The sequence below is a fragment of the Armigeres subalbatus genome, chromosome 1 (genome assembly GCF_024139115.2).
Source record: "Armigeres subalbatus isolate Guangzhou_Male chromosome 1, GZ_Asu_2, whole genome shotgun sequence".
Lineage (NCBI taxonomy): Eukaryota > Metazoa > Arthropoda > Insecta > Diptera > Culicidae > Armigeres > Armigeres subalbatus.
This window is the reverse complement of record NC_085139.1, coordinates 122295207-122317049: the sequence shown is the minus strand read 5'-3', so window position 1 is coordinate 122317049 and position 21843 is coordinate 122295207. Positions and strand designations below refer to the sequence as shown.

At 41.2% G+C, this 21843-nt stretch overlaps 2 protein-coding genes across 8 annotated transcripts in view; one reads left to right on the top strand and one right to left on the bottom strand.

Annotated features, from left to right (window-relative positions):
• LOC134205075 (tubby-related protein 4) overlaps window positions 1–21843 on the bottom strand; it is a 220251-nt gene that overhangs the window by 71594 nt on the left and 126814 nt on the right. The gene's annotated exons all lie outside the window — the stretch shown is intronic.
• Window positions 1–21843, top strand: part of LOC134205953 (uncharacterized) — a 42633-nt gene that overhangs the window by 575 nt on the left and 20215 nt on the right. The gene's annotated exons all lie outside the window — the stretch shown is intronic.

The window sequence follows — 21843 nt, the reverse complement described above, 5'->3', positions numbered from 1 at the left end:
ATAAGACCATGCTGAAGGTGCCTCGGTACGATCATGATTTGTCCTAGAACCAGAGTGAAGATATATAACAAGTTACGAATAAAGGTTGTACCCCAAATGGTGAAAGACAATGTTTATTTTTATTATTATTTTTTAGCCTAGCCAAAAAACACGTGCATCGTAGTAAAATCCAACAGATGGGTCGGTAAACACCACCGTCGCACAGAAGGATCGGTAAACACCTGAGAAGGTGAGAAGAAAGGTATTGAGTCTGTTCGAAGATTGATAGAATCTTTCACTCTACGTTGTAACGATGTTGGTGAATATTTCCATCTGGATTGTCCAAAACACGATTGAGCAAGGCGGTCCGGATGGCATCCGAACAGAAAGACAAACAAAAAACAGTGGTTGGTGGTATCGAAGGGCGTCGTGATGAATGATGAGATTTATACGTCAAGCTGTTTTCGAAACAGAAATTCTACATTTCAACATCAAGGAACCTTCTACCTTCCTTTTTCCTTTATCCTCCTGTCTCACTTACTACTTTCCTATTATTATCTCCCACTTCTCACTTATCACTTCTTATTTCTCACTACTCGCTCACCTATCACTTCACACTTATCACATCCCATTACTCACTTCTCACTTCTCGTTGCTCGCTACAAACATCTCACTACTTACTTTTTATTACTTTCTTCTCATTTCTCACTTCTGAATTTGATAAATCCAGTTCTCATTTCTAACTTGGTACATCTCATTGTTCGCTTCACACTCTCAATACCAAATCAAATTTAAATAATGGTCAAACAGCATTCTGCCAAACGGCATTCGGTGAAATGACCCTAAACCCTGAAAAGCTACTCTCAGAATAGAATGTTCTTGAAATAACTGCGGGCGTTCTACAGAAATCGACTATTGGTCCAGCACTGTAAGATAGAATACTACGTCTGACGCACTCGTCTGGTGTAAAAATCGAAGGGTTAGGAATGTAATTCTGTAAAGAACCAGACACGTAGACTGATTGTGGGCATTGTGTTGTCCATAATCAAGTACGAGGCCAAAGATCCTAGAAAGTACCAAAGACTCTAGAAACTGAGAACAACGTCAACAAATTGCGTACGGAACACCGGCTGATGTATCTGTGTGAGGCAAGCGCATACCGCAGAGCCATGACAGGTGGGCGACGTGTCAAGCGAGTAGCCTCCCCGTCACTCAAATAAAAGTTCCATGTACATAGGAATTCTAGCCAACTTTGGACAAATATGCGCATTACGGCAGTAACAGGTGTTGTAATGGCACGGCAAATGCTGGGTAAAGCGTACCATTGATACTTCGCGTACCTGAAGGAATAAAATAGACCCCATCTCGCGGTCCTTAGCCTCTTACCCAGCAACTCCTATCCCTACCTCCCCGCGGTGCTGATCGGAATACGAGCAACCTTAGGGAAAATCGGGTAACCAACCCCGATGTGAACTATGGTCGTATGCTAACAGGGAAGGGGGGTTTGCTCCTCTCCGGAAGTGCATATCTTACTGAGCGTCTGATCTCCATGTCAGAATCGGCTCACAACAGAGTCTGTTCTCCATGTTAGGGGCGGCTGATCATCGTCCGAGTGCCAGCGAGGGACTCTAAGTGAAACTGTGCTCCTCCTGAAATTTAGGGGTTTTGGCCCCTGCAAGCTAGCCTTTAAAAAAACATACGCAACGAACAATCAACAAGAGAGTACGGACCGGAACCATCGGCGAAGACCACAGCGACTAGCGATTGGAAACTCGATTCGTGAAACTGCAAATCTCTCAACTTCATCGAGAGCACACGCATACTCGCCGATGTGCTCAAGGACCGTGGATTCGGCATCGTAACGCTGCAGGAGGTTTGTTGGAAGGGATCAATAATGCGAACGTTTAGAGGTAATCATACCATCTACCAGAGCTGCAGCAACACACATGAGCTGGAAACAGCTTTCATAGTGTAAAGAATGTGCAGGTTGAGGATCAAAGGCCGGTTCTTCAACTTCAGCATAATCAAGGTCCATAGCCCACACTCCGGAAGTATTGATGATGATAAGAACGCATTCTACGCGTAGCTGGAACGTGAGTACGACAGCTGACCAAGCCACGACGTCAAAATCATCATAGGGGATTTGAACGCTCAGGTTGGCCAAGAGGAGAAGTTTAGACCGACTATTGGGAAGTTCAGCGCTCACCGGCTGACGAACGAAAACGGCCTACGACTAATTGATTTCGCCGCCTCCAAGAATATGGCCATTCGCAGCACCTACTGCCAACACAGCCTTCCGTATCGGTACACCTGGAGATCACCACCAGACAGAATCACAAATCGACCACGTTCTGATTGATGGACGGCACTTCTCCGACATTATCGATGTCAGGACATATCGTGGCGCTAACATCGGCTCTGACCACTATCTTTTGATGGTTAAACTGCGCCCAAAGCTATCCGTCATCAACAATATTCGGTACCGACGACCGCCGCGGTACGACTTAGAGCGACTGAAGCAACCTGATGTCGCCACTGCATACGCGCAGCATCTCGAGGCAGCGTTACCGGAAGAGGGTGATTCAACAGCTAAAAACCAATAAAGCAGCTGGTAAGGATGATATCGGAGCTGAGCTCATCAAGATGGGCCCGGAAAGCTAGTCACTTGCCTGGACAAACTGATAGTCAGAATCTGGGAAACTGAACTGCTACCGTGAACTGTGGAATGAACGGGTTATATGCCCCATCTACAAGAAATGCGACAAGCTGGAGTGTGAGAACTTTCGAGCGATCATCATCCTTTATGCCGGCTACAAAGTGATATCCCAGATCATCTTTCGACGTCTGTCATGTCATGTACAAGACGCTGATAAGACCGGTAGTCCTCTACGGACATGAAACATGTACAATACTCGAGGAGGACTTGCAAACACTCGGAGTATTCGAGAAACGGGTGCTTAGGACCATCTTTGACGGTGTGCAAGAAGACGGTGTATGGCGGAGAAGAATGAACCACGAGCTTGCCCAGCTCTAAGGCGAACCCAGTCTCCAGAATGTAGCTCAAGCCGAAAGGGCACGAGGGCAGACCCTGCAAAGATGATGTTCGCTTCCGATCCGGTAGATACGAGACAACGTGGAGCGCAGCGAGCGAGGTGGGCAGACCAGTTGCAAAACGACTTGGCGAGCGTAAGGCGCATTCGAGGATGGAGAGATGCGGCCTCGAACCGTGTATTGTGGCGTCAAATTGTTGATTCAGTGTTATCTGTTTAGATGTAAACTAAATAAATGAATGAATGAGGTGTTGTAAGAACATGGTTGGTTTTAATAAATTCGAAGTGCAATGGCGAGGTGAAGACGTTGTCCGAGGATAAGCAATGAACCCTAAACTTTTCTTGGTCTGCACCAAAGCATTCGTGAAGCATTTTAACTCTGCCAGACGGTGGACCTTGGATGTTCTTGTCCTGGAAGGGGTGTTTTGGACCCGCGGACATTTGAGGTTATGAGTTTTATGCGTAGCTCTCCCAGTCCTGCAGTGACTGTTTGGATCACAACAAGGATGATTTACTTGTAGAAAGCAACCCGAGTAGCACGCTTGTCACTTATCAGTAACTGTGACTCATTTGCGACCAAATTCAGTCACATTGGAGTTTTTTTATTTTTATTTTTTTAATGGCTCACCGCTAACCCCCACACCAAAAAGCTCATTTTTTCGAGCTCCCTGGCAGTGGACTCTTCAGAACATTCACAAATAATAAACACAAATAGACATATAAACTTTTTGGCGTGTGTAAGGAAGTGGTGAACATGAACAAACAATATTTAACAAATAGGGTTACCCAGTGGAACTATTTATGTTCCTTTGAAGGGATCCCAGGTCGAAGTGACCTAAATAGTTGATAATAAGATTTTTAAAGATTTTGAAACATCAATAATATCAAAAATAATAATTAACATAAAACATAAGCAATTATTAACATAAGCATAAAACATAAAACATAAGCAATTACACAATAAAAGGAAGAAAGACACTGGCAGCTGACACGAAATTAAATTAGAAACGAACTAATTTTGGATTTGTAATATTCTTTTAGTTTAGTTTTGAATAAAGTCTTATTGTTTATTGATTTCAATCGCTCTGGAATTACATTGTACACCGAAGGACCATAAAAAGATATTCTTATTTGTGCAAGGTTACTTGAAGCTCTAGATCTTAGTAAATTGTTAGCATGTCTAGTATTGTATTCATGAGTTCTTATTGGCAGAACCAAAGTTTAATGTCTATAGGAAGTTTTTATCGTATCGAAAATAAACAGGCAAGTTTGCAAGTCGCATAATGCCCGTATTGGTAGAATATTGTGTGAAGAACTAGTATACAGTGTAACCTAAGGAAATAACAGTGGCAACGAGAAAAGTTGCTGCAACCAAATTGATCTGAACAGTGCTATTAGAGAGGCTAATTTTTCAGGGACAATGACGACCGACGGTTGATCAGCGGGTACAGTAGTTCCAACAAAACATTACACGTCGTCACTGTTTTGTCTACCAGTTACCGGAAAGCAAGCTTTCTGTCCTGAGTCAAGCCAAGATAGTCAGCCTCATTGACCTATTACACTATCGTTCTATTTATGGTGATTTTGCAATCCTCAGGCGGAACATGTTTGGTGAATTTTGAGTGTGAAAAAGATGGTGCCCTGGGTCTTCGCCGCGTTAATAGAGATCTTCCAGATGGTGCGGTAATTTGGCAGGACATCCAGGCCACATTGGAGTTTTGCCACTAGCGTTCTGATAACTCTTTGATCATCTTTGTAGACGAGAGAGTTGGCATATCCTAACATGGACATAATGCCGCCTTCTGGAGGTTCTGGCATGTTGGAGATGAACAGCAGGGGCCCGAAATTAGCTTACCTTAGCTTAGCTTTGACTGACTACACATATCTATGGTTGCTACTCCGTGATTGACCAGAATCAGTGAAATTGCACAAAGAATCAACTGAATGATTGACTGGGATTGTTCAAGCATTCTCAGTGTGCAAGTTTCAGTGATTCTAATATTCAAATGATCAATAACGGTGCCGGCCACATCCTTGTAGTCAGTTAGGAAGAGGGAAGGAATATTAGTAGGTGGTTTTTGCTACTTGAAGACCGTGTTTACCTCTGCGTCTCCACAAAAACCACAGGAAGGATTATCAGTTAGTTGGTAGGCATCGTTGGATCTGGATTCACTCTGATAAGCGATACGACCGTGCCATTCTTTATACACAGTGATTTTACCTAACCATGATTCGGCCGCACAAAGCAGAACAAACTAACTACCTGTACACCGAGCAGGAACACGATCAAACGCATATCTATTGATTTACCTTCCGACCGCACAAACTACAACGATTCAAAATCGTTCGACGTGTCTATAAAACGAGCATGGGCAATAGTAACCATGCATGCCCGATGGCATATGCAAACTGTGGAGGATCGCGTTTTTGACGACCGAACCGACGTGCAGTATTCTATACTTACTTGCCCTTACTTGACCCTATTAAAGCGCAATACAAGCGCATTATCCGCCGAATATAAAACAGATATTTTTTTCTTCCGCCCGCGACGAATAACACACGCACTGCACTTACTTTCCCGATGGCTACTGCAAGCCATAGAAGATCGCAGTTGTCTCGACCGGATCAAAGCGCAATACAAACGCATTATCCGCCGAATATCAAATAGGCTAGATGTACCCGTTGTGGCTATAGCACCAGTTGTCGCACTAGTGCTTTATATGCTAATAACCAATCAAACCACCGCAAACCAAGTTCATATCGATAAAGCATATTCATATGATACGATAAAACCTTCGATCTCCTCCAAAACAAGCAAAGCGTAATTGTAAAAATTGATTTTGCTTAATTTTTGACGTCCTTTGCACCAGTTGTGGCACTAGTGGTCCTTATTTGGCCAATCCCATAAGAAAACCATGGGATTTGCCAAATAAGGAACCAAAATTAAGAATATTGTCACAACTGGTGCATGCGTTCCTATTATAGATTAATCAATTTTGAGGATTATAACAAATTTTATTGTGGTTTTCAGAGCTGTTCTAAGGAGCAGGAAGTAAAAACTTTCGCTTGATATATAAAGTACACCCACATGCCCTTTACTTATTTTTTAAAAAATAGTTGTTCTTATGTATGGCGACAATTGGTACACCCACCCTAGGTAGATATTTTTTCTCCGGCTCGCGCGACGAATAACACACGCTGAACAGCAGGGGCCCGAAATTCTAGAAACACTTCGTCAAACGGTTTCTTTGACATCGAGTAAGGCCATGGCGGAGGTTTTGGAAGCAAACTTGTTCCGCCTGACGACTTGGGTCAGCTGGTGCACGATTTAACTACCGCGCCGAAAACCAAACTGTTCCTCGAGCAAGATTATGTGATTTTTAGTAGATTCGAATACCAGGCACTGAGTGGCGGTGGCTCAAATTAGTATGGAAAAAACTTTTTTTCATTTTCTCGATTCTATTTGATGCCCTGATGCTCTGGACAAAATTTCAGCCAAATCGGTCAACGTTTGGGCGGTGCTCGTTGGAAGTTTATATGCAAAAGTGTGTGCAGAAACATCCAAAAACAGCGAATTGTAGTTGGAAGGCACAATTTACGATGGAGAACTATGATACTCATTCAGATTTTAAATAATTTAATACAGAATGTTATGCTGTAAACCGCGAAAAGATTTATGTTAGCCCGGCGGAGGCATTTGGCATTTCTCTGAAGTGGGGATCGAGCGAATTTCGTTTCTTTTACCTTTAAAAAAAAAAAAAAAAAAATTCAACCCCTACAACACTCCAGTAAAATGCTAATATCATTGCCTAAAAAACTCCAAACTTCTCGCGGTTTTCAGCATAACATTCTGTATTTAATTCTACAAGAACTGAATGAGTAGTCCAACTGCAATTCACTTTAGATGTTTCTGCATACATTTTTGCATATAAACTTCCAACGAGTTTAGTACCGCCCAAGCGTTTACCGATTTGGCTGAAATTTTGCCCAGAGCCAAAGGTAATTCACCACTGCCTGGTAAGGTGACTCAAAAAACACTTTTTCAATTTTTTTAGCTTGACCGCACTTTCAAATAGAACCGAATAAGAGGGCGGCCAATCAAAAAAAGTGAAAAAGTGTTTTTGAGCCACCTTACCAGGCAGTGGTAAATTACCTTTTCAGAAAGATCGGATAACTCTGAGTGAAATCTTATGGGGATGATCACTTTTTGAAGAAGAAGGGTGCTTCCCAGATTTCCTGATGGGGATGACTTCCGCTGACTTCCAGGACGAAGGAAAATAGCTGAGTCGGAGCCACTGATTAGAGATCAGAAAAAGCCGCTCGAAACGGAAAACGGAGCATTCATGTGTTTGAGTTCGACGTTCAGAATGTTCTGTTCAAGACTGTCTGAGCTAACGATCTGTAGGGCCATTGTTGTCCAATGGGATTAAAGGTGGAAAGCGTTGATGCTTGGATTTTAGAATTTTGATTAATTTCCAGAATGGCGTAGCACAGTCCTGGAGAGCGCGAATCTTATTGGAGAAACCACTATTGTTGAGTTCCACCATTCTGGCCTTTATAATTTTGGTCATGCGTGTGTAACGTGTTTTAAGTGTAAGAAGCTCAGTATGTCGGTACTGCCTACGAGTCATGTGTTCCGATTGATTTATGGGCGATCTTCTTTTAAGTAGTGTCATATGATGTTCGGACATCATCCAAAATGTCACGTGTTTTTTAATTGCCTTGTGCGATAGGAAAAATGTAGCAATCTGAATAAGGATTTCAAAAGAGAAACATGAGTATCACTAGTGTCCAATCTACGAAGTACACCGTAACTATGCTATGCTGCTGCCTTGTGCGATAGCATAAATGGAAACCATTCTTGATAGACACCTTAAGTAGTGTTTAGATTACGGTCCAGGGAGACCAGGACAGTGTAGGATTTAGTTTTAGTGGGTCGAGTTGGAACGGTTATGACTTCTCAACCCCACATAACTTGAATTACTTTCTCAGTTCTCTCACTGCTGATTTCCGTTAACCCTTGCTTAAGAATGTCTTGAGTCTCAAGCAGGCATCAAATTCCATTTCTTACGTTCTAATTCGTCACATGAGAATATCATCCACATAATTCTCTTTGATCGGCAATTACCCTTGTCGAAAATTGTTTCCATTGACATGTGATCTATTTATGTTGAAGGAAGTGAGTTTTGATTGGCATCTAAACACAACCCTCGTCATGCGCCATACCTACTTAAATTCATATATAAAAGTGTCTGTTTGAAATGATCCTATATGTCCTTCCTACTGAAAACACGTCTTCTTTGTGACCACCGTTATGGATGTCGAAGAAATTTCAATGGAACGCAAACGTCATCTTTCGTTATAAAACACTTCGGTAACACGAATCCTTGCAACTAGTGAACTGTGCTGTGAGTCATGACATAATAATAACCATTCTGTTCCTTGGGGACGGCACCGACAAACGATGTCGATGACGATGACAGCCTTTGAGTTGGAGTAGAAATACACGTATAGATGGAATTCACATTAGAACTTGTTCATAAGAACACTTGTATTCAAGGAGAGCCCAAGGTTGGGGGTAACAAATAAAACATAAATCGTCTCAATCGGATGGGAAAGCGAACGGGACAAGCCGCGTACTATGCGCGCCACTGTGAGAAAGGAAAACAAAATATCGAACCATGTAGGACTGAGTCATCTTCGCTTGGTATGATGTCCTTGCCAGAAGCGGAAAAATGTCTTTGGGGTAGGGTGAGCGAATGTTTTGCGAGTCCAGGCGGAATGAAAAAAATGCGCCTTTGTCGTTATGAATCCGCATGGAGTAGATTTGTCACTTACAATTGACCTATATTATGTATGTACTTTTCTGGTTTTCTTCATCCCACAAGACTGATAGCAACATCATCAGCTTGTGGACGAGACATGTGAAGAGGAAATATGAGTTCTTATAAGTGCACTTACGACTCATCCGCAAATGATACTTTTAAACAATGTTGATTTTATGGAGTAGATATTTTCTCCTTTTTGCCTTTCTTAAACCGTATGTAGGATCAATTGGAAACGAAACATTTGATAGTAGCCTAAGAGACCCATCAATTAAAATAGATACTAAGGTGAGGAAATCCAAATTTTGTGTGAGTGACATTCGTGTAAAAGCGTACACTACTACATTCGAGCGCGCTCCCATAACAAGTCATGCAATTATCTACGTCATCAGTTTTTCATACAACTAAGTTGTACCGAAAGGCCATCATTTCACTCTAAACAAGAACTTTTCATAGAACGCTCCGATACCCATAGTATTATACAAGATTTTTTTATGTATAGGTTAGTCGACTTCGTTAGTAGATGGGAATAACCAGCGCGGGGGGGGGGGTTAATTTTCAGTGCAAAACGTAAACAAACGAGTATAAATTCCATACAAAAATCCAAGATGGCTGAGTTGGGGATAAATCAGAACACCCCCCAATAAATGCATCCAATCGACTCACTTCGACAAACTAAGCAAATGTCTTACTGTCTGTTTGTATGTGTATGCGTGTGTGCACATGTGCCATAAATAACATTAGCCTATTTTTCACATAGTTATTGATAACCGATTATCTCGCAGCAAGTTGCATCCGACGGAAAATGGACTGTAGTTGATCACTATTGAATTTCATAATAGTTGCGCATTCCGAAAAATTCTAAATATTAAAATAGTTATGAAACATAGTAAACAATTAATAACATGCATGCAAGCTTTTAATGGTCGTCGCTCGCTGCACGCTTTGGGCAGCGAAATGGTGAGTTGACATCCGGGAAGGGGCGCCTAACATAGCTCTGGTCCTCACAAGTTCCAATACTCACGCTTCCACGGGTCTTCCGATAACAATTGACCGCCAGCTAAGGGTTGCGTACTTAGCTGGTAGTGCAGCCTGGGCACTGTTGTCCTTCTGACATCAGCTAGAGTGCAAGGGTGCGTCCTGTGGGGTCTGCCAGGATGTGGTGGGGTTCGAAGATGGGCTCTGTTGAACTTCTATAAAAAGCTGCATGTGTCCCCAAGCAGGCCCTATCAAAGCGACCGTGTGCCGCTCAAAGCGCACTAGCCTAGTCCTGGTGTTGGGTGGGACTTTAAACAAATTTGACACGACTGATCGAGCGTCTATCCACCAAGGAGGTGCGGCTCCAACAGCGTCTGTTCTGGCATCCAGCGGCTGAGTATGAAATGCTATTCCCCGGAAGCTATACCTAAGATGGCAGCCCCATCCCGGTGGATAGGGAACCTTGGGCCAACAACCTACTGTTCCCGAAACATCAATTTGTTCGAGAATCCGATAATGAAAGAATACGGACTGATTTTACGGCGACGACTCTTAGCGCGAAACAACGGACACGAATAGGAACATGGAACGTTTTAACCCTAGCCCAGCAGGGTTAATTGACACAACTTGCCAATGAGGCACGCCGCATGAAGCTTAAGATCCTTTGACTGAGTGAAGTCCGTAGGCCAAACTTTGGGGAACACAGAACGCCGTCGGGACAAGTTCTGCTATACTCTGGTGTACGAGGTGAACACGCTCCCCGGCATCGCGGAGTTGGCTTCCTACTAAGCGCTCAGGCACACTCTGCGCTTATGAAGTGGGAACCTATAAGTGAAAGGATAATCGTTGCCAGATTTAGAACACGGCTCCGAAACCTTACTATAATCCAATGTTATGCGCCAACCGATGCTGCCGATCTGCAAGACAAAGAGAACTTCTACAGTCAACTCAATGCCGTCGTAGATAGAATTCCGAAGGGTGATATCAAGATCTGATCGGAGAAATGAGCGAAAACGGAGAGCTGTTCGCAGAATTTTGTAGTAATAACGACATTGTGATCGGGGGATCGCTCTTCCCTCATCGACCGGTTCACAACCCGATCAGGAATACATAACAAAATTATAACTCAATTCAATCAATGATTGTTATTTAAAACAACGTGTGTTATAATTAGATAATTCGATAAAAATGTGTCTTCGGCCAGTTTTATTTCATATCAAAATTATAACATTATTAGTTATGTATATTTACACAAAATAATTGCGTACATCTTTTGGTTTTGGAAAAAAGCAGAGGTAATCACCTCCAGTATAACTTGACTCAATGTTCGATGTTAATAGCTAGGACAAAGTTAATTGCCTACATTATGGATGGAAATCCGGCGTTTTAGCGTACCACATTTTTATACGTGATGTAGGCAATTACCATGAAAGTAGATTTTTGTACCTCATAATCATATCAACGGTTGTTATAATGTTGAAATGAAGGTAACAACCTCTGATATAATTATGTTACGGCTAGAGGGAATTTTGATATAATTTTTGTTATTTTAACAACTAACCAGCCAATTTTATAACACATTTTGTTACATTATTATTCTGAAATAAATAACTTCCCTTGTTATAATTTTGTTATGCATTCTTGATCGGGAAGGTCACATGGGTCTCCCGTGACGGCTTTACAGAAAATCAAATCGACCACATCTGCATCAGCCGAAAATGGAAACGGAGCATTTTTGATGTACGGAATAAACGTAGTGCCGATATCGCGTCTGATCATCACCTCCTCATCGGCGAAATACGCCTGCGCATTGCGCGGATTCGTCGGCAGGAGGAAAGAGTTGGACGACGATTCAACACACGTTACGAACTACGCACCCAGAGAAAACAATGGATCACCGATGAGACCTGGAGGAAGATAGAGGAGCGAAGAGAAGCCAAAGCCACGATAGAGCGATCGAAAACCAGAGGAGCCAAAGTCTTAGCCCGTCAACGATACGCGGCTCTTGAGAAGGAAGTAAACCGCTCATGTCGACTGGACAAGCGAGCGTGGGCAGACTCTCTGGCCGACGAAGGAGAGAGGGCCGCCGCAACCGGGGACATTCGCCTCCTCTACGATATTTCACGACGCTTAAGCGTGCTTAAGAATGCAACGATGTCTATGAAAGACGCGAATGAATGGTCAGTTATTGACCGACCCAACTGACCAGCTGAAACGCTGGTTCGAGCACTTCGAACAACTTTTTCAAGTGCCAGCCAGGCCATCACCACCTCGGCATGATCTGTCTAGGATCCGACGTATAATACGCGTCAATACCGAAGCTCCATTACTGCTAGAGATTCAAACAGCCATCCAAAGCATGAAATCGAATAAAGCTCCAGGGGTCGACCGCATATCAGTCGAGATGCTCAAAGCTGACCCCATGACATCCGCTCAACTACTGCATCGTTTATTTCGTAATATCTGGGACACCGCAACTTTCTCGGTCGACTGGATGCAAGGTATCTTAGTGAAGGTGCCCAAAAAGGGTGACCTGACTGTATGCGATAACTGGCGAGGCATTATGTTGCTGTGTACCGTTCTCAAAGTTCTGTGCAAAATTATCCTAGCCCGGATTCAGGAGAAGATCGATGCGACTCTCCGGCGGCAGCAAGCCGGATTTCGTGCCGGAAGATCCTGTGTGGACCATATTGTCACGCTCCGCATAATTCTGGAGCAGGTCAACGAATTCCAAGAGTCCCTTTACTTGGTATTCATTGACTATGAAAAAGCTTTCGACCGTCTCAATCACGAGAATATGTGGGGCGCCCTGAGACGCAAGGGGGTTCCTGAGAAAATTATCGGCCTCATCGAAGCACAGTACGAGGCCTTTTCGTGTAGAGTGCTGCACAATGGGGTCCTGTCCGACCCTATCCGGGTCGTAGCTGGTGTGAGGCAAGGATGTATTCTATCACCGTTACTGTTCCTCATCGTAATCGATGAGATTCTGTTAGATGCGATTGACCGTGAACCAAACCGCGGGCTGTTATGGCAGCCTATAACCATGGAGCACCTAAGCGACTCCGAATTGGCTGATGACGTTGCACTCCTCGCTCAATGGAGCTCTGATATACAGAGTAAGCTCAACGACCTTGCCGAGCGCTCCTCCTCGGCAGGTTTAGTCATCAACGTCAACAAAACCAAATCGTTGGATGTAAACACGGTGACGTCTTCCAGTTTCACAGTAGCCGGGCAACCAGTGGAGAATGTTGAAAGCTTCCAATATTTTGGTAGCCAAATGGCGTCAGACGGCGGTACCAAAATCGACATAGGCGCACGGATCAAGAAAGCAAGGGCTGCCTTTGCGAGTTTAAGAAATATCTGGAAAAACAGGCAGATAAATGAACGCACCAAAATACGAATTTCCAACTCTAACGTGAAATCTGTGCTGTTATACGCTAGTGAAACATGGTGTGTATCAGTGTAGAACACTCAACGGCTGCAGGTGTTCATTAACAGATGCCTGCGGTATATAATTCGGGCCTGGTGGCCTCACAAATGGATCTCAAACAACGAGCTCCATCGTCGTTGTCACCAGAGGCCGATAGCAACAGAAATTCGGGATCGGAAGTGGGGCTGGGTCGGCCACACTCTACGTAGGGGCGGAAACGAAATCTGTAAACAAGCATTAGACTGGAACCCAGCAGGACATCGCAGCAGAGGCAGACCCAGAGGCTCATAGCGGCGAAGCCTCAATAAAGAAATAAAAGAAGTCGACCGAAATCTAACCTGGCAACAGGTTAAAGCGATAGCCGGGCAACGCTCAGGATGGAGACCTTTCAAGTCGGCCCTTTGAACCACCGGAGGTGTACAGGATCCATAAGTAAAAGTAAGTAAGCTCGCTGCACGTTCATGGTTGACTGAGTTTAGTTCTCGTTTTACCGTATTTCCTTTTGTAAAATCTACGGATTTTGATTACTTGAGATTTTGAATATCCTTTGATTCCAATATTTGGTTAAAAGGACATGAATCGCCACTGTTCCTGTTGAAAATAATAACATACATTAATCGAACTGCGGATCGTAAAGTGCCACCATTGAAGCAAAACATCGTGCCCACCGCCTATTATCATTCGATCGTGGTATTACTCGCTTTGACGAAGCTGCGCTGTTGCCATCTAGCGGAGACGGACGTGTGCGTGAAATCACTGTATTTCATCATGGTGAAGTATAGGAAGTATATTTTAAAATGCTTTTAAAATGTTATTAACAGTGATATATTGAAAACTTTTAAATAAGTAGGATTAGAAATTTGAAAAACTTCATGTTAGACTATTTATCTGCACATGTTTTTATAATCAAAATAATTCAATTCTTGCTTATTGCTTATTTAAAAGAGAATAAATTTCTAACTCGAAAAATCAAACTATTTTCAGCCAAAATGTGTTTTAACGTTTCAATAAGTATTCTAAAATTTACGTCCTATATCCCTTGCCGGGTGAAATAGAAACGCATCATCCGGCCCCCATTTTGTTTTCTCGCTTTCGTCAGGGCCAATTGTCGGCGTAGCACCAACTTAGAATTCCGAAGTCGGGACTTCCGAACCGAACTTTCTTCCGAAGTTTTATCTGACAAACTTAATGCGTTGTTTAGCGTATCTTTGGGCTAATTTATTTATTTATTTATTAGTACACCATCTTCGACCATGTCGCACAGATTGCTTCCTTAATTGCTAAATTATTCTTATCCAGTGTACTTCTTCCGAAGTTGGGTTATTTGCCTATATCTGGAGAAAAACCCAACTTCGGTATAAAAAGCGTTCTAAGTTTATTCCGGATAGACAATATTTCTACCGCTGCGCTTTTCTGTTGCTGTGTAGTTATACGTCACCGAAATTGGAAGACACAGGAAGAGACCGATCAACAATAAGGTGTGACAATATAGTGCAAAAAGGTCTCAAATGCTCTAATGATTGCTGTTCCTGAGAGATTTTAGTAGCATGTGAAGGTTTCTGCGAAGTGCAGAACGAGAAAAATGGAAACCAAAGACAGTAGAACATCGATTAAAGATAAGACACATGCTTACGAAGGGTTCAATATGTGCGTTATTTATTCGAACACCTCTGATAAAAATAAAGGACCTTGAACGAAGCTCTCGAGTACCGTCAACTGGGGGGGAGATGATCATTTTTAAGACAAAACATGCAATAACAATGTGTGTTTACATTTTAAATCGAAACAAATATTTTCAAAACATGCACTGCTATACGTTGCAATAATCAACAACTTTAGTTTTCTGAAATGCGTTCGCATTTATTAAAGTAAATTAAATTATCACACACTTTTTGAGTAATCTGGTTTGGGGTGAAGTTGATCAAGACAGCTCTACTAAAATCATTATGACCTAGTAGTCAAAATACACTAGGCTATTTGTATGAATGTTGAATTTACTACGTAAAGTCAGTCTACGAAGTTAAATCTAAAGTTAAGTCTACGAAGTCAATATTTGAAACGAAAATAGCGTCATTTATGACTATCTCTCTCTTTCTCCCACAAAATACATTTTCATGATTATAATCGAAAAACTCGGATTTCTACCTAGCGGTAACATTACTTGAACGGAGCATATTGTTGACTACCGTTTCATAAAAAAAATTGGCACTTTTGACTGACACATCAAATGATCAACTTCACCTCAATGATCATCTTCGCCCCAGTTGACGGTACGAATATTTATGTTTAAATTTGATAGCAAAGTTGGACAGTCTATTCTAGATTACAAAAGGTCAGACATAAAAAGTGCTTTCGATACTTCACGGCGTGTACTTAAAAGCTCTAAACATATCAGTTCGCATCGTTCTTCGTAACTGAACAAAATAGTCGAGTCGTTTCAGGGAAGGCGACGCAAGGCGAAGCGTACGAATTTGCACTGAATGGATTCAATACGCGATATGCTATTTTGGTAGTAAGGGCCCATACAACACACGAATATTCTAACGAAGACGTCACCAACGAGCATTGCATGTCGAGCAATACAACGATTTGAGACAGTGAATACTATCGAAATGTGTTTTTGAAGCCTTTGATGATATGAAAGCGAAATGTCCTTAAAGGGTCTCCAGTAGCCTTGCGAGCAAAGGCGTAGGATTGGCAATCCGGAGATGGCGAGTTCGATTCTCGGTCCGATCTCTAGGATGTTTTCAGGTTGGAAACATTCTCGACTCCCTGGGCATAGTGTATCCTTGTAATTGTCACACAGGATACATACCCATGCAATGGCGGGCATAGAAAAGCTTTCAATTAATAACTGAGGAAATGCTAATAGAATACTAAGTTGAAAAGCAGGCCAAGTTCCAGTTGGAATGTAGAGCCATTGATGAAGATGAAGAAGATAATGATCCTTAACAGATAGTTTAGAGTCAAGTAACACATATTATAATTAAAATCGACCAAGGTGCTTAACCAGTCCAATCGACCAGTATAGCTTAAAATCATCAGCAAAGGAGAACTTAAAAGATTTAAGTAGCATATTTACATCATTGAGATAAACCAGAAATATCAGCGGACCCAACTTCCTTGTGGTACCCTCGAAGTGACTGGAAAATATAGTGAAATGGAATCACCAATCTTAATGGCCATTTCACGGCCGAAAAGGTACGAATCGAGCCAACAGAGAAATGATCCAAAGCATCCTAGGCGTTCGAACTTGGCAGTAGCGATTTTATGATTAACTAGCTTTATGTACCCGGCCTTGCTCGGAATTGCCAGTTTGATTCGCAGTTTTTTTTTCACAATCGGAAAATGAATAAACCAATTGGTCAACAGGATAATTGCGTTTTCTTATCGATACTTCATCATTTGATCAGAAGAAGGCAGATTTCATTTGAAAACATTGACTGGTTTTGAAGAAGGGAGCAAACCCATAATCGCCATATTCCGGGCAAACGTTTATTTCTAAAGAAGGAAAAACATCCACCGATGCCTTATTCCGGGCAAACGTCTATTTTTAAAGAAGGGATCACATTCACCATCCAGAAGGAAACACATTAATCATTGCTTGTCACTGGGCAACCATAATTTCGATAAATGGTTAAATTGATCGATAACTAAACAATACAATAATGGGTTCAGAAGTTAGGCTGGAGCATACACAAACATACAAACATTGAGTTTTATATATCTCGGGTACTTATTCAAAGGACGTATGTGATTTTGTAAACAAAGATGCATACGTCGATTTGTCAAATATGATGGCACTCCTACGCAAACCAACACAACGAACATGTAGCCGAAACCTCCCCTACCTGTATGTGGCGATGGTTTGCGTGGGAGTGCTATCAGATTGCAGAAATCAACGTTTAAATTTTTGTTTACAAAATCACATACGTCACATACGTTGAATAAGTATCCGAGATATATAGATAGCTAATAGCTATATGTATTCGGCTTTGCTAGGGACTGAAAAGTAAATTATTCAATTAAAATGTCCAATGCTGTAGCACAAAACCCACAGAGGTAGATCTACCGCTCATAGAATTGTTCCTTTGTATCAATCTATTTTTATATATTTGTTTGGCCCTTCTACCTTTTCAATAAACATCTTCCAAAAATAGAGAATAAGTGTACCAAATCTGGTTGTAATTTATCCTGGGAGTTACACTGAATTGCTCATTTTTTAAAGACAACCCTTCCCCATAACTTCCCTTTTTCCCCAATGACCCTCCCACCTCCTTTGTTATCTTCTCCTTGGGATAGAAAATGTACACCAATTTTGGTTGAAATCGGTCCTGGGAGTTAGGTGTTACACTGAATTGCTCTTTTCTAAATACAACCCTTCCCCTTACCCTCCCTTTTTCCCAATGATCATACCACCCTTTGTTATTTTCTCCTTAGGATAGAGAATGTGTGTACCAAATTTGGATGAAATCGGTCCAGGGGTTCAAAAGATACACTGAATTGCTTGTTTTCTGAACAATACCCTCCCCCAGCCCCTCCCTCTTTCCCAAATTACACTTCCATATGATCGACTACTCTTAGTGAATATGTGTACAAAATTTGGTTGATATGGGTACTGGGGTTGGGAGTTACACTGAATTGCTCGTTTTATAAAGACAACCCTCCCCATACCCTCCCTTTTTTACAATGACCGCCCCACCCGCTTTGTTATCTTTTGTTTAGGGTAGAGAATGTTTGTATCAAATTTGGTTGAAATCGGTGCAGGGGTTCAGAATTTACTCTGAATTACCCGTTTTCTGAACCATACCCCTCCTCCAGACCCCTCCCCTTTCAAAGATTACACTCTCATATGGTTGTCTCCTTATATTGAATATGTGTACAAAATTTGATTGAAATCGGTCCTAGGAGATGCAAGTTACACATAATTGTTCGTTTTCTAAACAAAACCCCTCCCCCTTTTCTAAATGACCCTCCCACCCCCTTTGTCAACTTCCCCTGAGGATAGAGAACGTGTGTACCAAATTTGGTTGAATTCGGCCAAGTGGTTCAGAAGTAGTTAGCGAACATACATACATAGATTGATTTTTATATATATAGATTTTATCAAATGCCGCCGAGAAATCAGTATAGATGGAGTCCACTTGTTGTCCTTTTCGTAGAGCTTGCATGATGAAAAATGTGTAGACAATCAGATTGGTATTCGTTGACCGCTTTGGCATGAACCCATGTTGGTGCTCGGAGATAAAATCTTTGCAGTTGTGTAATACAAAATTGTAAACGACCTTCCCGAACAACTTTGAGATTACGCATAGACAGGACCGGATTTAGCCGGAAGGGGGCCCCGGGGCCGACGGTATGTGGGGGCCCCAAAATGTACAAAAAAGGTTGGTTTTGGTACATAAGATTTGTGGGGGCCCGGGGCCCCGCCCCCCCCCCCCCGGCCACCCATAAATCAGGCCCTTTGCATAGAGCAGCTATCCCACGATAATTACTAACTTTGCGTTTCTTGCCTTTTTTAAATACAGAGAAGACATATGATTTTTTCCAATAATTGGCAAATATTCCAACTTGAACCGATTTGTTGAATAGGCATGATAAATAATGGTACGGAAAGACTACTCAAACACTGTCTCAATACGATTGCTGGTATGCCATATGGTTCAGAATTAGTTTAGTTGAAGCCTTCATGGAACAACACGTATTGGCTATTGTGTGCGCATCACCTACTTTTACACATTTCACACTAATAATTCTAAAACCTCCCGGGCACCAATGAGAGGTCGTAGAGCTCACTGAACCCTTTTGATGGAAATATTGAAACTTATCCCCCTAAAGTGCAAGTACTCTCATATGTTACACTTTGGGCGGTACACTAATTATGGTATTGAAAATTTATAAGTAAGGTACACTGGGGGAAGTGGAAAAGGAAAAATCGATAGTGCATGTTTGAATTAGTGTAAAACCAGTTTAAATGATTTAAATGCGTTCAATCAAAATGGATTATCAAAAACAGTCAATTTTGCACGAACTGTGCGGTAATTCGTACCATTTTGGACGCTTGAAATTTATGGAAATAGATTTTAAAATTAGGAGTTGTTTTTCCACTTATCCTAGTGGGATGGGGTAAGTGGAAAACCCATGTTACCTTGACCTTCAATAGTGATGAGTAGTTACATATAGCTAAAATCAATACGATAATTACTCTGAGTATCTTTTGTGGAAAAAAAATCATTACCTTAACGGAATAGATCCTCAAGAAATTCTCGTAATAGCTAGGGGAGGGCTGGTTTTGCCTTCTCGAACACTTAGTGTACGTAAAGTCTATATGTTCGCCACAAAGATAAACTTTTTAAAGGAAAAATGGGACTTACAGGGTTATAAACTAATCAACTTGGTTTAACGAATTAAGATGATGTCTGTATGTGCGTATTTGTATGGATGTGTGTGCGCAAAGCACGTACAAAATTTTCAGCTATTCTTAAGCACCTGTTCTTAACCAATTTGTTCGCAAAAAAATTGCATTCAACGGCTAATATTCTTATGAATATAAATTAATGTGAATTATACAATATGTTTACCTATAAGTGCTATTTTTAACTTTCTTATACTTTTTTTCATATATGTAAAACATGTGAAAGGCATCAATACCGATAGATGGATTTATCAGGCATTTTCTCATTTATATGAGTCCAATCACCACTGGAATCACAATGATAACAAAGAAGGAACATATTAGGACGCACAGCTATCGAAATAAACCCTGGAGGGAAGAAAAAAAAAGCTTAATAAGAACATTATCCACTTCCCCCGCAGTGTTTGATACCTGGGGTAAGTGTAAAATCTTTGAATTATTTTCTTTCTTGGTACAAACCACTGCCATTTGATTGGGATTAGTTTAATTGTATTGGGAACGTCCCCTGTGATATAAATTCTCTTGAAATAAGAACAATTGGTGCAAATAAGAATTGATTTTATGAATGCAAAAATCAACTTTTCGCGAAACCTAAAATTACAGTTCTAGCGTTAACCGTGTTAGTGTATGTATTATACAAATTTCAACATAGTATTAGTGTGAGCATCAAAGTATATTCTTGCATAATGTTATGATGTGGTAAAAACTGCAAAGTATGTACAATTCCAATTTTTCGAGTCAATTTTTACACTTACCCCCTTTTTCCACTTCCCCCAGTGTACCTTAATAATAAAAGGTATTTCTCCCAAAGCAAAAAACAGTTCCAAGTTCACTTACATAGTACATGGTTAGCAAAAAACTATAATCACATTAAAACAATCTGGCTTCTCTGCAGATGACTTGGGTTGAATTTTTGTTGTAACTATATATTATGCTTAACTGAATCGCAATGGGAGCGCAACCCAATGATAAGCGTTTTTATAAACCATCCTCATTGTCCTTACACTCTCCTTTCCTCACATATGAGGAATCACAAGAAAAGGAACGAGAAGAAAAAAGTTGTTCGTGCCCCTTGGGGAATTATTTTCAAAGAGCCACGAAATGAAAGCTAAAAGGATAAATTTCGAAATTCATGATTCATATTACATTTATGGGAAATAAACTCAATCATGTGAAATAATGTGAACGCTTTGGAAAGCGGATAAAAAATGATGTTCATATGTTCACCTATACTTTGGAACAGATTCGGTCTTATCATAGCTGCCACAGGCAGTGTACTCTCATAACTGATGAGAAACGAAATAAAAACTAGGAAATGTTACAGTATGGTTGCTATTATGATTTGAGACTAAAACAATGAAATGAAATGACGACATGAGCACATCAAAACTGATTCTAGAATGTTTTAATTATTTTAAACCTCAGACTGATTCCACATAATCTTTGAATTCTTGTATATTAAATTTACCACCGCAATAAATTATTTGATGAGTTAATAATTGCAAATAGCCCATACTCAAAACATTCACGTGTCCTCATTTGCATGATGATTCCACAACTATAGCTGTTGTGGCTTAGCTGTCTGTAATCAACAAGTGTCCATGCTTTCCACAACAGAATAGCCTGTTTGTGGTTTGTAGGCAGCTGACCAACCAATTACATTAAACCATTTAATCCAGATCAATATGACCGCTGATGCCGATATCTGCACAATATGAGCATTGAGCACTCACAAGGCAGGAATGTTTTACAACTCTTTCAGCCTGTGAGGTACATGTGCGATAGATTACCTTCACACATACTGTTTTGCCGTATAAAACGTATGCATTAAAATCTATTAAAACTAGCATGATTTGAAAAGAGATTTTAAGTTGTTTCAAAACATGATTTTTTAAGCATGGAGCGTAAGAAAATAATAAACCACGCCTTCCATTATTTGCATTCTACACCCGCTAAATTGCAAGAGCGTTTGTGGGGCAGTACCATCCGAGATTCATAGGTGAACGGTCTACATTGATTTGGAAGGAGTATTACGAAGAGCAGGGATTGATACGAGTGGTACGACTTTCATGAAGTCCGTTCAGTTATTTGGTTTCGCCGACTATATTGTTTCTATGGCACTTAGCTTTTATTAGATGGAGGAAGCCTACATCATACCGAAAATGG